This window comes from Podarcis muralis, chromosome 2 (genome assembly GCF_964188315.1).
Source record: "Podarcis muralis chromosome 2, rPodMur119.hap1.1, whole genome shotgun sequence".
Lineage (NCBI taxonomy): Eukaryota > Metazoa > Chordata > Lepidosauria > Squamata > Lacertidae > Podarcis > Podarcis muralis.
In genome coordinates this window covers 115,416,896-115,433,875 of record NC_135656.1, presented here as the reverse complement: position 1 = coordinate 115,433,875, position 16,980 = coordinate 115,416,896, and the positions used below count along the sequence as shown (strand labels likewise).

At 46.7% G+C, this 16,980-nt stretch overlaps 1 protein-coding gene across 1 annotated transcript in view; it reads left to right on the top strand.

The window, feature by feature from the left end:
• Positions 1-16,980, top strand: part of LOC144326060 (uncharacterized) — a 37,127-nt gene that overhangs the window by 10,631 nt on the left and 9,516 nt on the right. The gene's annotated exons all lie outside the window — the stretch shown is intronic.

Genomic DNA, 16,980 nt, shown 5'->3' with positions numbered 1-16,980 from the left:
GGAATGTAGAAGAATTAGGGCTAGGGGAGGTTAGTGAAAGGGACTGAGGAGTGGGAGACTGATTTGTTGTGAATGTGGGAGGTGGAGAGGGAGAGAAGAGAAGGCTCCGTTATTTGGTCAGGGCTGTGGCTAAAGGCCTTTGTAGTAATGCTGAGGCTCCGGCATCCCACCGTTACCTCAGCGTTTGGGTAATGCTGCCCCCAGCCGCTGCCCCTCCCTCACCTGTCTCTGCTCTCCGGCCAGACTAGGCTTCTTGAGCAGGGTGGACGACACACCCTACCCTTTCACTGAAACAGGACAAAATCCAACCGGTAAGGCTGCCACCACTCCCTTTGTTCCCGGGGACCCAGAACCACAACCCAGGGAGAAGGCTGTGACCTGTTACCACTGGCAATCCCCTAATCCACAAGTTCCAGTTACTGACTTGCAGACAGAAATTCTACGGTAGAGCGTAACCAAGCGTAAGGCTAGGATTTAGCTATTCCCTCGGAAAGGCACACAAACCAAACAGGTTCCTTCGTTAAAAATTTATTTTAAAAGAATAACAAAAAACATGCTAAATTAGCAGGCGTATCTTAAGAGGTTTACAAGTAAGAAAATAAGAACATTGTAGAGTTTTCTAACTGACATACTCACAATAGGCAATTACTAATAGGATAGTTAGAGTTCTTTTCAAGAGTCCGCAGTGGATGTTGTTGGCAGATCTCCATCTCAAAAGACGAAACGACGGCTATTTGCTGGAACAATGGAGCCGGGCATCTTTGCGGATTTGCAGTGAGCAAAGGCAGATGGCAAAGAGCAAAGAGCAAACAATTGCTTGATCTTTTATTCCCAAATCCGCACTTGGCGTCGTAACTCTCAAGCCAATCATAAGCCCAAATTAAGATTCAAACTTACCAATGACCGGCTTGCTAGTCAATCAATCTACCCCTTGACAGCTGGGTCAATTTAGAATGCAGAACCCAAATCAAAGGGTTACTCCCTTCCGTGGAAACAAGCCAGATTCCTCTTCTCAGGCAATTCAAGGCCAGATAACATCGTTGGGAGGGGGATGTTCACACCCAGAGACCCAGGTGTCAAGCATTTCATAAACTTAGGGCTTCCTTGATCCCAATAAACCCTTCACGCCAAGGAGCCAGCTAGTCTGGGGTTAAAGGGACAGAACTTATTTCCCATGGTCCTTGTGGCTTGTTGGTTACCCACAAGGCCTCACTCTCGTTGCTTGACCAAAGAATGAGTTCTAAGCAATACCAACTACACTACACCCTCCCCTCTAAAATGGGATTATAGGGTCAAGTCCCATAATTCCATCCAGCAAAATTTATATACATTGAGGTAGATTGTCCAGTCTAGGGGAAGAAGCAGCTCCAAAAAATCATTAGCAGCATCCCCCAGTCTGATATTTACCCAGCTTTAAGCAATAGTTATCCACAGTTTTCAGCAGGAAAATCAGGCAGAATACATATCAATACTTCATTGAACAGATTCGTACATCCTAGACAAAGTATCTGCAACCACATTGTCCCTCCCAGCAATATGCGTGACTTTAAACTGGAAGTCCTGTAAAGCTAGACTCCACCTGAGTAATTTCTGGTTGGATCTTTTTACTCTTTCCAACCAACAAAGTGGAGAGTGATCCGTCTGAACTTCAAAGTTGTTACCCCACAGATAGGGGCGCAGTTTAATCAGAGCCCAGACCAAAGCATAACACTCTCGATGGTTGAATAATTTTGTTCCCTGGTTATCAGTTTTTTACTTAGATAAACCACGGGACGCCAATTTCCTTCTTGATCTTCTTGGAGCAGGACTGCTCCCAGCCCAGTCTGACTGGCGTCAGTTTGCACCACAAACGGCCGTCTCTGATCTGGGGCCAGCATGACTTGAGAGCTCACAAGGGCATGTTTTAACAAATCAAAAGCCCTTTGACACTCTTCAGTCCAATTTACTTTAACTGGCAAAGATTTCTTACACAGGTTAGTGAGGGGGTGAGCTAGGGTTGCGAAATGGTTGACAAACCTCCTGTAGTAGTTCACCAGTCCTATAAAAGACTGTACATCTCTTTTCACCATGGGGCGGGGCCACTCTTGAATGCATTGCACCTTGGCCTCCAGGGTTTTGATAACTCCCGACCCCACTCTGAACCCTAGATACACCACTTCTCCTTGAGCGAACTGACATTTCGACATTTTAACAGTCAAATTTGCTTCTTGCAATCGGGCCAAAACTCTCTGTGCATGTTTAAGGTGCTCTGGCCACGACTCTGAAAAAATAGCCAGGTCATCCAAATAGGCACAACAGAACTCGCTCATGTCATGGATCAAGGAATTAATTAACCTTTGGAAAGCTGCAGGAGCATTTCGCAATCCAAATGGTAATACTTTAAACTGATACAAGCCTACATGGGTAATGAAGGCAGATTTTTCAGAAGCTTCTGGGGGCAGCGGGATTTGCCAGTACCCTTTTGTCAAATCCATAACGGTAATGAATTTCGCACATCCCAGCTTCTCGATCAGAGTGTCAACCCTAGGCAAGGGAAACACATCAGGAACAGTGACCAAATTAATTTTCCTATAGTCAACGCAAAAGCGAATGGAGCCGTCCGGTTTTGGAACCAGTACTATGGGAGAAGCCCAAGCACTTTTACTAGGTTCTATAACCCCCAACTCCAGCATTTCTTTCAGTTCAGATTCAATATTCTGCGCATGTGCCTCACCAACTCGATAAGGATGTGAGGAAATAGGGGGGGTTTCCCCCGTAACAAAATGATGCTGAGCCAAATGAGTCCTACCAGGCTTGGTGCTAAAGGTGTTACTATAAGGTTGCAGTGCCTCGTAAAGTTCTTTGGCTTGAGTCTCACTTAAAGTAGGCAGCTGCAGTACATCTGAAATGCTTCCAGCCTGTTTATATTCAGTTAAAAGATCAACAGGTGAAGTAGGTACCTCTTCCTGACTCTGCGAAATGGTCAGCACCAAGATCTTTTGTTCCACATACTCTTTCAAGGAATTAACATGATACTCGCGAGCAGTGGGGTGCAATTCCTTACAGCTCACCAGATAACGTACAGAGCTCAACCTTGCCTCCACAACCCCCGGTCCTTGCCATTTCACATCCAACTTGTGGGGGCGAGACGGGCGCAAAATCCACACCTGGTCCCCCACCTCAAACTGTTTGCAGACAGCTCTAGCATCATGTACCCTCTTTTGTTCTAAACGGGCACTCTCCAAATTCTCCTTGGCCAGTTGCCAAACATCGGCCAGGGTTCCTTTTAATTGAGCAAAATACTCACTGACGGAAGGCAGTTTTATCTCTTCCTCAGAACCTTCCCACTCTTTTCGAAGCATTGAGAGAGGGGTATTCAGAAGCCTTCCAAAAATTAACTGATTGGGCGCAAACCCAAGGCTTCTTTGATGGGCATCATTATAAGCAGCCACCACCAAAGGCAAATCTTGGTCCCAACTGGTACCATGGGCCAGGGCATACTTGCGCAACATCTGAACTAAGGTTTTTTGTACCCTTTCCACCAACCCATTTCCTTGATGTTGATAAGCAATGGAGGTATGGTGGCGAATCTCAGACAAACGCAAGACTTCTTGGGTTAATTTAGCCATGAAATTAGTTCCCAAATCGCTTACCAAAACTTTAGGGATTCCTAAAGAACAGAAGGCAGAAATTAACGCTTTAACCAGATTATTAGCAGAAATGTTGGCTAGACTCGTGGCCCACACAAAATGAGATGCATAATCTATAATCACACAGAGAAATTGCTTTCCTGAGCGGGTTTTTGGTAAAGGTCCCACCAAATCTATCCCCCATTTCTCCAAGACATTTACTTCCAAGGGGACACTCTGTAACTCATTGGGCAGATTATCCCGGTCATTCCCCACCTTCTGACATATCACACAAGAACGCACATATGCTTTAGTTGTTTGGTACACATCAGGCCAGTAAAAATAACGGCTCAGTCTCTCTAAAGTCTTGTGTAGCCCCATATGGCCTGCTAAGCCGTCTTCATGGGCTAAGTTGAGAACAGTTGCCCGCTTTTTCTCTGGAACGACTAGTTGTAAAACAAAGTCTTTGTTCTTCACCTTTTTTGGTACAAATTGCCGATACAAAAGCCCCTTTTTATATACAAATTGGGCCCTCTTTGCTCCTCGAAGGGGAGCTCCGACCGCCTCCCGGCAATCCTGCAAGGAGGGGTCTGCCCTTTGTTTGGCAGCAAACTCTCCCAAATCTCCCAAGTCAACCGAAGCATCAAAGTCCTTCAGGGGCCCCGAATCCACAACAGGTAGTCCTCCCTCCCCTCCGGGTCTTCCATCCAACCCTGTCTCAGGCTCATCTGAACCCTTCTTTGCCTGGGATGGGGTGGGGGGAGTCACTACAGTCACTGGCTTCACTTGGAGCTGTTGTTGTAGATAAACTTGGAACCCAAGATCATTCCCAACCAAAACTGGACTTTTGCAAAACTCGGGATCATGGACAATTACTAGATGGTCCCCACTATAGCCTTTGTACTTGAGGGGAACTATCGCTGTTGGCTGAAAGATCTCTTCCACCCCATAAGGACTAATCTTGAGGGGTTTAGCCTGCATCTGGCTGGGTAAGACCAGATCTTTCGATACGCTAGTAATGTCAGATCCAGTGTCCCGATAAGAGTTCACAATGGTTTTATTAATCTCAATAGGGGCGGAAAACTCCAAATTCACCCAGTTCACATGGGGTATTTTCAAATTACTTCCCGTACTCACGGGTCCCACAGTAACAGCGGTTACTGGGACTGCAGCTGTTTCAGATTTATTCACATCAGGTACCACCCCGCCCTCCTCCTTCAGAGCCAAACTCTTCTCCATTCCAGGTTTTAACTGCTCCTCCTCCCAATCTTCCTCTGGCCGATGAATCATCCGCACGGCAGGAGTGGAAGTGAGGATGGGGGGCTTTTTGTCACCCAGCTGGGGGCAAGCTGCTTTCACGTGCCTCGGTTTTTTGCAATGAAAACACAGTCCAGAACTTGGGGGCACTTTGGCACGCTCTCCCCCTGCCGCAACAGAGTCCCGGGCAGATGTAAAAAACCCTTTGCTAGGTTCCTTGATGGGAGGAGCAGATCTCCCCATCGCAGCGGTAGGTTTATTTGCATTACTCTGCCCCTTATTGGCCCAATGGGCGCGGTTAAGTCTGAAAGACTCGGCAAGGGCCGTGGCTTCGGCCAAAGTTCGTGGCTTTTGGTCTGCAACCAGGCTAGCAATTTCTGGGGACAGGGAGCGCATCAGTTGTTCAATTAACAAAAGCTGTTTGATCCCTTTCACATCCTCCGCCCCCTCGGCTGCAAGCCACAGTTCAAAGTTTTGAGCCATTTTTGCAGAGAAAACCGCAATGTTGTCATTAAGCCCCGCCTTTTCCACTTTCCGGAAAGCCTTCCGATAGTGTTCGGGGTGTAGTCCATATCTCTGCATGACTAACCGCTTGAAACTATCATAATCATTGAGCTCATCTGCAGGAAGGTGTCCCATAAGTTCCGACAAGTCACCACAAACAAGGGGACGCAGAACTGCCATGTATAACTCTGGAGCAACCCCCATGTCCTTGCAAGTCACCTCAAAAAGATTTAGGTAACTTAAAACGTCTGTGGGGGGCTGATATTTCTGAAACACCCTCCAATTAAGATTGTTTAAAGTCAGTCCTGGAGGGGACGCTGGGCGTTGGTTACCCCCCCTCACAGGGACAAGCTCATACCTCGTCGCTGGATTTTGAGGCATCCGCCCCTCTGAGCGTCGTGGTTCAGCTGCTGTTGCGTATCCACGCATTGGTCTTTGAAAAGACTCCTCCTCCTCCTCCTCTGCTCTGTACCGTCTCACCGGCACCCGCACCTCCTGGGCTCTGACGGGCGAGTAGACCCTACCCGGGCTGAACGAACGCCGACTCCCCTTCTGGCGGACATCGGGCGCGCACGCTTCTCGGCGGTGGTCTCTCCCAGGCCCTTCTTGTAACTGGTGCTGCAGATCTTGATACTCTTGTGCCATCCGGCTGGTTCTCGGCCCCATCATGATGGATTGGCCCACCTTTGGATATTTTTCCCGGCAACGGAACCCACCGTTCACTGGGTCTGGTATCCACTCCACATCATGCCCCTCGGAGAAGTCCATCTCTTTAGGCTAATAGGCAAATACAAATAGGATAGTTAGAGTTCTTTTCAAGAGTCCGCAGTGGATGTTGTTGGCAGATCTCCATCTCAAAAGACGAAACGACGGCTATTTGCTGGAACAATGGAGCCGGGCATCTTTGCGGATTTGCAGTGAGCAAAGGCAGATGGCAAAGAGCAAAGAGCAAACAATTGCTTGATCTTTTATTCCCAAATCCGCACTTGGCGTCGTAACTCTCAAGCCAATCATAAGCCCAAATTAAGATTCAAACTTACCAATGACCGGCTTGCTAGTCAATCAATCTACCCCTTGACAGCTGGGTCAATTTAGAATGCAGAACCCAAATCAAAGGGTTACTCCCTTCCGTGGAAACAAGCCAGATTCCTCTTCTCAGGCAATTCAAGGCCAGATAACATCGTTGGGAGGGGGATGTTCACACCCAGAGACCCAGGTGTCAAGCATTTCATAAACTTAGGGCTTCCTTGATCCCAATAAACCCTTCACGCCAAGGAGCCAGCTAGTCTGGGGTTAAAGGGACAGAACTTATTTCCCATGGTCCTTGTGGCTTGTTGGTTACCCACAAGGCCTCACTCTCGTTGCTTGACCAAAGAATGAGTTCTAAGCAATACCAACTACACTACAGCCTTGGTCCAGCTTTTCTGGGAATTGTAGTCTCAGGATGTCCAATTGTAGTTGGCTGAGGAGGCTCAGAAACTTCTAAGAGGTTCCTCCCAGAACTACATTTCCCAGAGTTCCTAGGAAGTGAAGATGGCTGTGAAGTCTCTGGACAGGGGTCAGCAACCTAAGGGCCACGGGCTGGTTCCGGCCCGAATGGGTTCTGGATCCGGCCCACGGAAGGTCCAGAAATCACATCATGGTTCTGATTCATATAGTTTGGGCTGCACCATTCTTCTCTCTCTTTTTCTCTTCCTGACGGTGGCGCCTCCTCCCTCCCTTCTGGCTTCTCCCCCGCCCTGCGGAGGAAGGCGCTAGCCTTTGATTGGTGCCAGCAGCATTGTTTCCCTCTGATTGGTTGCAGAGTTCTTTCCTCCTCCCTCCCTCCTCCTAGAGCCGAGAGGAAAGGGCCTGGGCTTTGTTTGTGCCAGCATGGTTGCTCGACAGCCGCCATTTAAGGCAGCCCCTCTCCAGCCCTCAGCTGGCTCACTGCTCCTGCCGCCGCAGCGAGTGGTTCCGTTCTGAGACACCCTCCCAGGGTTCTGGGGTGTATGAAGCCTTCTTTCCCTGTTTTTAACTCTGCTTCCGAAAGCGTCTCCCCCTCCAATACAGGAGAGCGGAGAACACGCGTCTTGCAGAAGGAACCGCTCGCTGCATTCGGTAGCGGAGTTAAAAACAGGGAATCAAGGCTTCATACACTCCAGAACCCTGGGAGGGTCTCTCAGAACGGAACAGATATGCTGCGGTGCAGAACTGGGACCTTCAGAACTTTATTATTTTTTTGTTTAATCTTTGGATCGTGTAGTAACGAAAGAATGCGCACGCATACTCTGTCCCGCGGCGAGGTTTGAGGACAGTGATCTGGCCCTCGACTTTAAAAGGTTGCTGAGCCCTGTCTCTGGGGGTGCAAAAAAGAATTTGGAAGTGTTTGTTTTCATTCTTGGGGGCCATGCTATTTGGCAACCCTCTCTTTTTCAAGAGCTAATTTCAGGGCTATGAGAGCCTAAGGAAAAGCCTTTTGTTTGTTTTTAATAAAAAACCCCTTCAAAATGTGACAAATGTTTGTGGGGGCTCCATCTGTTGTTGCTGCTGCTGCTGAGGGGGCCCTGGATCTCAGCCCCAAATGTCTGCCATGATGGTAGCAGGACGGGAGAAGTCAAGTGCCCAGAATCAAAAAGGAAAAGTATTTTCTGCATCTTTCTTGAAGGAAATGTATATGTCTGAAACCTCAGACAAAGCTCATGTTGACAGCATTGAAGCCGTTGTTCAGTAACCAATTAATGTCATATTTATCACTGCTGATAAATATGTCCTAAATAAACAACCATATATATTTGCCTTCTGGAAGGTGGGGCACGATGCTGAGGGAATCTGTATTATATCTGGAGGAGAGAAGGCGGAAGGGGGGAGAGCTCAGTGCACCCAGAAGACGCCAGTTGTTGGTTATAGTTGCATCTATACAAAGTGCATAGCCTTTGCCCTCCATAAAGAAATGGGGAGGAGACAAGAGCTGGAATAGCTGACCAGAAGGAAATGTAACCTGGGAACTTCATGTTGCTCCTCAGCTCCCTGACCCCAAGAAAAGACTCCTCCAGGGAGGCAGGTGAGCATCACAGCTAAACCCCACATTATGCTCTCCAGCCGCTAATCGCTCAGAACAGGGCTTTTATCATTCAGTTCTTTGTGTTGGGGGGGGGGTTACCTTCCCTTCTTCCCTTGCAATCATGACAGAAATGAAACCTCCACGGCAATGCTTTCAGCCCCAGAAGAGGAGCTCCCCTTGGTGTCAAGGGAGGGGGGGGGTCCAAGGGAGCATCTGGAGCCCTGCCTTCCCTTCTGTCGCTGGGCCCTTCCCCTCCTCTCTCTGCCATCCCAGGGCCACTCTTGACTCCCCAGCAGGAGACTGGATCTGTCTGTGATGGTGAGATGTCCTGGCCGGTTGAAGGACCACTTCCTGATTCCTGCAGCTCCATCCTTCTTTCTCATGCAAGCTGGAGTCATGAAGCAGATGAAGGCTCAGCACACCTAAGGGTGGCGCGGGGGGTGGGTGGGATTCTGCTTAACCTTTCCCTGTCTGCTCCTTTTCTGGATCCAAATCCCCACACAAAAAGGGGCAGTGTGAGGGCACAATCAGTGTTATGGAGCTGCCCTGAAAATCATTGCTTTGTGACCGTAAGAGGCCCTTCTCAAAAAAACAAGTATCAAGAGAATTTAAGCTACAGAATTTAAAACAAACAGATAATTACAAAAAAAGAAAGCAGTCTGGCGCCACATTGCGTAGGAGTTAGTTTAACACACTCTACATGGGGCTGCCTTTGAAAAGAGCTCAGAAAGTTCAACTGGCTGAAAGAGCTGCAGACACACTGCTGACCAGGGCTGGCTATGGGCAGCATAGGACTCCCATATTAGAACAGCTCCGTCTGCCTAATTGTCTGTTTCTGGACACAATGGGCTGGTTATCACCTATAAAGTCCTGCTTTGCCTAATACAAAAATGTCATGTCCTGCATTGATAGTTTTGTCCAGAATTTCAGATCTCTCTCTCCCCGCTCTCTCTCTGCCAAATTAGGGATCCTCTCCAAGCACCTTTGTTTGAAAGGGTGTGTGAATGTGAAAAGTCCTGCATTCAAACTCTGGGTAGCCAAGCACAGACAGACTGACAGATTCATGAGTATCTGGGTGTGTGCATGCATGTGTGACAAATTCCAGGCGGGGGGGCCATCCTGTGAGGCTGCAGGAGATTGGAATGGATTGTTTTGAAGTCACTTCAGTACCAGGTGGAAAAAGAAAACCAACTGCCGACCAATCCCCCTCCCTGCCCTGCCCTGGATTCACCACCCTGTTCCTCGTTTTACTGCCCTGTATTTTGCCTCACACTTTCTAAGCTAAATTTTGGCTTAGTTTTGGTTTAGCAAACCTGACTAACATGCCACTTTCAAACCTGAAATCTTTTTTCCTCCTGTTTTGGTTTGGAAGTTGGAGGAAAGTCAGATTCATGATCTGCGACTGCCCATTTATTTGGACTTTTCAGCACTGTGGCCGCTGTCACCCCTAAGCTCACGTCAGCAATGTCTAGGCAACACAATGACCATGTATATACGCAATGGACAAGCTTTACAGAATTCCTTCAAACCATAACAAGTACAAAATGAAATCTTTAGTCTCAAAGTCTCTGGAAATCTTTAAATGAAGTGAGGTACCAGACTTTGCAGGATGAAAGACAAGCTGTGAAGCTTTGTGTATTCAGCAAATATGATGTCCAACACTGAACAGTGATTCCGGATATTGACTGTTGGGATACTGCCAGGGAGATAACGTCCATCTGAGCCCCCAAGCCGGCTGCCGGACATCCATCTGCCTCCCGTAGTCACGCAGTCACGCAGTATCAAAAATTAGCGACACGAAGCCTTAGGAATAGATTGCCACATCCCTAGGCTGGTGCACACTCTTTCAGCAGAATTCACACAGCAGAAGTTGCACAGCAGGAGAGCATATTTACAGTTTTATTCAACGTTGGTCAGAGCAAACAGAAGACATGACCGTCTGCTTCAGCGTTCAAGCACAGACAGGGAAAACGAAAGGAATAACAAACATAAACATCCTGTAACAGGAAATACGCAGACTCTGTGACTCACAAGCCTGCTCCCTTTTTAAGGTGGAACGGAAATATCCTAACATTGACTACTGTTTCATAGAATTCTTCGTCAGCGTGGTGGGAGGATATAGAATTGCTTCATAAACTGAAAATAAAATTTTGCAGACGATGACCTGCATGACATACCACTTTACAAAAAATTTAAAGTAGAATACAAACAGTAATGAAAAAGAGTACATACTCTTTTAGTAACAATATTTTCTGAAAAACATAAAGCCAACTCCAGGTGGTGCTAATAACAAGGAGATTGAGTTTAAAGGTACGGTGCAAAGTAACAATACAAATACAAGGAGATTGGGATAAATTGAGCAGTGTAAAGTTACAGACAAAATACAAATAATCAAATGAAATTTGAAACAATTAAGGTCTAAATTAAGAGTTGAGAACCCCTGGATAAATGGTTTGAAACATGAAAAGAAACTGTTTCTTGCTGCCGTAACTGTCGCTCATAATCTTTTCTGATGCGAACTGCCTTCTGATTCACCCATAAAACTGTAAATAATAGATCCGTATCTGAATGATTATGGGGAAATGTTCTCCCAGAGGTGCCTCCAAATTAGCATTACGAATATGCGATCGGTGTTCACCAATCCGAACCCCCACAGCTCGAGTGGTAGAGCCTATATGCAATAAATTGCCAGCTGCTGCCTTTGCTGCCTTCGTGTGTTGTGATGGCGGCAGCAGCGGCAGAGGCAGCAACCCTCTCATTCCACTAACGAAAGGAACCTCTGAAGCCTGGTGCTGAGCTGGCTCCCTCCACCATCCCTCCACTTGGATACCCACTCACACACAGAGAGGGACGCATGCACCCTCTTGCCTTCCCTCACGTTGCGCACTGCCCTCAACCTCAACTTGCCCTCTTGGTCAGGCTGCCGAGAGGGAGGGGAGGGTGGGCTTCTGCTGGGCCAGAGCCGCTTCTCTTCTGGGCGACACCCCCTCCAAACCCCCTCCTTTTTGTGTTCTGAGCGGCTGTGTTGCAGGGCCCCCGGGTATCATATAAAGACCCTCTATTTAAAACTTTTTCTTATCAGGCAATCATCAAAATTTTTATTTATAGACATATTACTGACATATTTTTTAGCTGCTTTTGGGGGGCCCTCCTCACCTGTGCCCCTAGTGGGTGCTTTCCTCGCTGTCCCCTAACTATGGCCCTGACCCCAATCACTGCAGCCTGTGTGGGAAAGCCTTGAGGAGCTCACTGTGTGCAAGGGGGCTTTCCCAGGAGAGAAGCTGTACTGGTGCTCCGAGGGCAGGAAGAGCTTTGGCTGGAAATCGTTGCTCCCTTCACACAAAAGGATCCACGTGGGGAAGAAGCCATACAGGTGCTCTGAGTGCAGGAAGAGCTTGGGGGTCAGAATCCACACAGGTGAGAGAAACCTTCCCATTGCCCTGACTGCAGTTAGAGCTTCAGACAGGTAGCCCCTCTCTCCTGACACACGGGAGAACCCACACAAGGAGAGGGGGAGAAGAAGGATCTGAAATATTTTCCTTGAAGCTTGAATTGGTTTTTATTTTTTATTTTTTGTTTTATTTGATGTGTTGTGAAGCGCTTTGAGGCTTTTTCTTTAAAATAGAAAGCGGTATAGAAATGAAATGAATAATAAGGATAATTTCATTGCCAAAAGTAAAAAATGGCACCTCGGCATTCCATTGTGGCGACCGTAGCCTAGGTTTAAGGAGACATTTAGCAATTAACTGATAGATATCTGAGTTTTTAATCCTGCCATGGAAGGATGTCATCAGCAGGGCTTCCTCTCCCACTAATAAGGCTGAAGGTGGCTGAAGCACAAGATGGAGGTTGTGGAGCCTTGGCTTCCAGTATTTTCTCTTGATTATAATTATATCATCACTCCCCTCACCCTGGAAGAAATCCAGTTAACCGCTCCACCTGTTTCTTTGTTAGATCATTTGGTTGCAATGCCGTCACACAAGAAGAGGAAGAAAGATTTGGAGTGCCGCATTTTCAATAAGAAATGGACACATGACTATTTCTTTGTGGAGCTGAAAGGCATGCCCGTGTGCCTCATTTGTGGTGAGGCCCTTTCCATCCTGAAGAAAGCCAACCTGCAGAGGCACTACAGGACGAAGCACATCCAGTATGAGGAGTTCCAAGGGCAGCTGCGCGAGGAGAAGGTGAAGGCGCTGAAAATGGACCTGCACGCCCAGCAAGGCATCGCCCCGGAACCAAGGAAGGAAATGGACAGCGTGGAGCAAGCCAGCTTCGTGGTGAGCGAGCTGGTCTCCAAAAAGCTTCGCCCGCTCTCCAGAGGCAAGCTGGTGAAGGAGTGCATTGTGGCCACCGCCGCTCTCTTGGCCCCAGAGAAGCTGAAGCTCTTTGAGAGCGCGAGCTTCTCTCGCAGGAGGGGCCCAGCTCACAGCAAGAACTCGACTCGGGGAATGGAGGGTTACCTGTTTAGCTCCGAGCTTTGTTTACACCTGTCCTTTTTAGCAAACAAATCCACATAATTGTTGGTGGCTGTCAATGTTCTTGTCAAATAGAACTAATTAAAAGTTTTTACTGTTAAAAAAAATTGTGAAAAATACTTTCAGCTGAAGTTGCAAACACACTGATCCTGATCCCTGTACAGTCGTACCTTGGTTCTCGAATTTAATCCGTTCTGGGAGTCCATTCGATTCCTGGAACCGTACGAGAACCAAGGCAGGAGCTTCCTGCACTCAATCAGAAGCTGTGTCGGACATTCGTCTTCCAAAACGTTCGAGTTGCAAGGCGTTTGGCATTCAAGGTACGGCTGTACTACATATACACTACAGTTGGGTTGAAACAGTTCTCTTTACACTTACCTGATTTGCACTTAATAATTTATCATAATAATTTATTATTTATACCCCACCCATCTGGCTGGGTTTCCCCAGCCACTCTGGGCAGCTTCCAACAAAATATTAAAATACAATAGTCTGTTAAACATTAAAAGCATCCTAAACAGGGCTGCCTTCAGATGTCTTCTAAAAGTCTGTTAGTTGTTTTTCTCTTTGACATCTGGTGGGAGGGTGTTCCACAGGGCGGGTGCCACTACCGAGAAGGCCCTCTGCCTGGTTCCCTGTAACTTGGCTTCTCACAGGGAGGGAATCACCAGAATGCCCTCAGCGTGGACCTCAGTGTTTGGGCAGAACAATGGGGGTGGAGAGGCTCCTTCAGGTATACTGGATCGAGGCCGTTTAGGGCTTTCTAAAGGTCAGCGCCAACACATTGAATTGTGCTCAGAAACGTACTGGGAGCCAATGTAGATCTTTCAAGACTGGTGTTATGTGGTGCCAAGGGTGGAGAAATTCATACCTGGGGGGGCCAATTGCACATGTGGTCTGTGGTCCTCAGAATCCACCCCACCCCCTTCCATGGCTCTGCTTCGCACCTTAGCCAGCCGGGATGTGCCTTTAAACTCCTGACAATGCCTCCTCCTCGCCTGGATGGAGGGGAGAGCGTTGTGTGTGCATTTGTATCTCAGATATATCCTTCCCATACAAGGCAAACTGTTCAAACTATGGCACTACGTCTTTTTTTGCTTTAAAAAGAAAGCATTGAAAGAAGGGTTGTTTTTAAAATTTATTGCTTTATTTTTCACAACTTAATGCAAAGAAAACAACTTCCCCTTTTTCCAGCCAGTGTGGTGTAGTGGTTAAGAGTGGTAGTCTGGTAATGTGGTTCGTGTCCCCGCTCCTCCACATGCAGCTGCTGGGCGACCTTGGGCTCCACTTCTCTGGAGTCTCTCAGCCTCACTCAACTCACAGAGTACAGTGGTACATACGCTTCAGGTTACATACGCTTCAGGTTACAGACTCCGCTAACCCAGAAATAGTACCTCGGGTTAAGAACTTTGCTTCAGGATGAGAACAGAAATTGTGTGGCGGCGGCACAGTAGCAGCGGGAGGCCCCATTAGCCAAAGTGGTGCTTCAGGTTAAGAACGGACCTCTGGAACAAATTAAGTACGTAACCAGAGGTACCACTGTATTTAACAACAAGTACTTGAAAGACTAAACCGCGATGTAGCCGTGCTCTTTTCCATCCCTTTCCAAGAATTGCAACAATCTGTTCCTCCAATTGGTTCTCCCTTCACTGCAGTCAACTGAAGGCAACCAACTATGCCCTGGGGGCCCGATCTTTCTCACTGCCAATGAAAATGAATGAATAGAAGGAGAACCTATGCATGTGTCACCGACACAAAAACTTTGGATATGCACTCTGTAAAATAATGAAAGTTTACTTCCCCCTCCCCCCCCTCTATCCCCACTTCTCAACTCCCCAACCTTATACTTTATGCAACATTATAGTCAGTCTGTGTGTGAATTTTGATGATCTCCAAAGTAACAGAGTAGCTTATAGCTAAGAAGCAAAATAGCTGTTCTAGGTGATAGTTCCTTTTTACAGACTACAATGTCCAGACTCTTGGTATTCAAAAGAACCTTACTTTCATAAACATATAACCGAGAAAAATATATTTACAATCTCATGCTTATTCAAACACGGGCATGTTCTCACTTGAATTGTCTTACAGTTTCTTACAAAAGGTTTTTACTTTCACCTCAGCAGTAATTCTGTTTTTGAACTTTTGAGCAGTAATTTTGATCAGCATTTCGTGATCTTCCACTGTTTCCCTTCAGACAGATCACACTGACACACGATAGTATCCTGAGACATCTCTCTCAGCAGCACTTCTCCCTCATGCACAGAGAGAGAAAAGAACAGAAAAGCAGTTAAAAACAACAGTTACTGGAATAACAGTCTCAACAGAATGGAATGCCTCCCTCATGTGACTAACACACATGAGGGCTACTGTCAAAGGAAACTCCATCTTAAAACATTCTCATTTATGGAAATTAAACCATCATCCTTAGCACTTTCCCCAGACTTAGAGAAACCAGCAAGCCTTAAAACTAGGAGAGCAAAAAGCTCAAAGACAGAGGGCACTTAGCGGCACCCATAGAGGAGATGATTATGATGATAGCTCCATTGATGTCAGTGAGCTTATTCTGAATAAAACAACCCATTGCTTTGTAGACCTCAGATCTCCAGAGGAGGAAATAAGGGGATTTGTGTCAGGGAACAGCTTCCAAACCCTGCTGCCAATGCATTCTCCTCCTAGCTACACTTGCTATTCGCAGTTCATTGTTTTCTGGATCAGTGCCTTAATCTTTTGTAGATTCTGTATATCAGAGCATAGCCACTGAGGTGTCCCCAGATGTTGGTGTCCAGTTCCCATCAGTTTCAGCCAGCAGGGATGACAGTCAAGGATGATGGAATCTGTAATCTGGACCTCACCACCTGGACTCTGCTGCCCTATATCCTTCCCATTGAAACAAATGTGAAAATAAATTTTGGACGCTATAGATTTATCCTGGTCTGGTGCATGCAATGTCTTTTGTTTTGCAGCTGCATGATTTGTGCTTGTATAGTGGTGGCCATTGGCTATAAACAATAAAATTTATAGATACAGTAGATTGAACTGCAAAAAATAAGTAATAAAATAATAAAACAATTATTATTATTTTGGTCCTCACTCCCAAATGGTGTGTGTGTTTTTGGTTATATTGTGCTTTTGGTTATATTGGGGGTGGGGGGTGGAGAAGTATGAAGGCCAAAACCGCTCCCCTCCTCTGCTAAATGGATGCAGGAGACCAGAGGCAGCGAATGAAAAAGCAGGGAAAGACAAACCCTCCAAGTGCCACTATTTCCCAGGAATGTCCCTGATTTGGAGAAGCCGTCCTGGTTTCTGATTTGATCCCAGAATGTCTCGCTTTTCCTTAGGATCTCCCTATTTTCATTGAAGAAATGCTGGAGGGAATGGAGTTATCCAACCCACGGGCCCTCTGAAGGCAATCCTGTATAGGAAAGTTTTTTAGGAAGGAAGTCTAAACAGAGTTAAATTTGAGAAAATTAGGATAAGATTGTATATTCGTGTTGAAAAATTAATAAAAATTATTTTTTTTAAAAGGAAAGTTTTTTAATGTTTAATGGTTTATTATGTTTTTTATATATGTTGGAAACTTCCCAGAGTGGCTGGGGCAACGTAATAAGATGTGCGGTGTATAAATAGGAAAATTATAGTTATGGAATGGGATGTCCCTATTTTCATCAGACAAATGTTGGAGGGTTTGGAAAGGTTGGTTGCTGGAGCTAAGTGATTGCATGATCCCAACCAGCAGAGCTGGGAACTGGACTGCCTCCTCCAGCTACCCATTCGGGCTGCAGGCATAGCTGTCAACCTTCCCTTTTTTGCCGGAAATTCCCTTATTCCAGTGCCATTTCCCGCTGCTATCCCGGATTGTTAGATATCCTGTAGACTGTCCCAGGGAAAGGAGAGGCTGCTGATCCCTTATTTTCAAATCTGAAAATTGACAGCTGTGGCTGCAGGGTGGCATCGTCCCAGCTTTCTGAAAATATTTGCTGATAAGGAAACCAGTGACTGCACATCGGATCACAAGGAGACTTATTTGTGCAACATTCTGGATAGCATATAAGATGCCAGGTAGATTCCAATGATACAATAAATTTTGAGGGAC